Below are 519 nucleotides of genomic sequence, written 5' to 3'. Positions count from 1 at the left end.
TTTTTTTTTTTTTTTTTTTTGCCGAACCGGGGATTGAACTCAGGCCCTTGCGCTTGCCAGGGAAGCACTTATTCCACTCAGCCATCTCCCCAGCCCCAAGCTGTAGGTTTTCTGAAGATAAGACCTTTCTTCTATCAGAAGACATGTTAGAAAAGGCTTACTTCAGACCAGACCTACTTTTTTGAGGTGTCACCCTAATTCCTAAAGCACTGTCAGTCTGGTTCGAGCTATGATCAAGTCTGGTGGGAGGAGTCAGGTTCCAACAGTGCAAGTTCTGAGACTGAACATAGAACCTACTGTAAAGGAACCAGTAGAAGGAAAAATTATATGGTAGATGTATAATTATTCCTGTATCAAGTACATTTTTATTCATTTTGGACCAGGTAAGTATAGACTGGATGATCTTTAAAGTTTTCTGGACCCTTCAGATTATGTGCTTCTATTTTTTAACATAAAAGCAGCTTGCTTTTGCATCGTACCCCCAGGTTCTGAGAGGTTCAGATAGTAAAACTTGTGCAC

General features: G+C 40.7%; 1 protein-coding gene across 1 annotated transcript in view; it reads left to right on the top strand.

Moving 5' to 3' along the window:
• Simc1 (SUMO interacting motifs containing 1) overlaps positions 1-519 on the top strand; it is a 68,154-nt gene that overhangs the window by 40,958 nt on the left and 26,677 nt on the right. The gene's annotated exons all lie outside the window — the stretch shown is intronic.

Source organism: Octodon degus, unplaced genomic scaffold (assembly GCF_000260255.1).
Source record: "Octodon degus isolate 3935 unplaced genomic scaffold, OctDeg1.0 scaffold00048, whole genome shotgun sequence".
Taxonomy (NCBI): domain Eukaryota; kingdom Metazoa; phylum Chordata; class Mammalia; order Rodentia; family Octodontidae; genus Octodon; species Octodon degus.
This window is presented reverse-complemented; position numbering and strand designations above follow the sequence as displayed.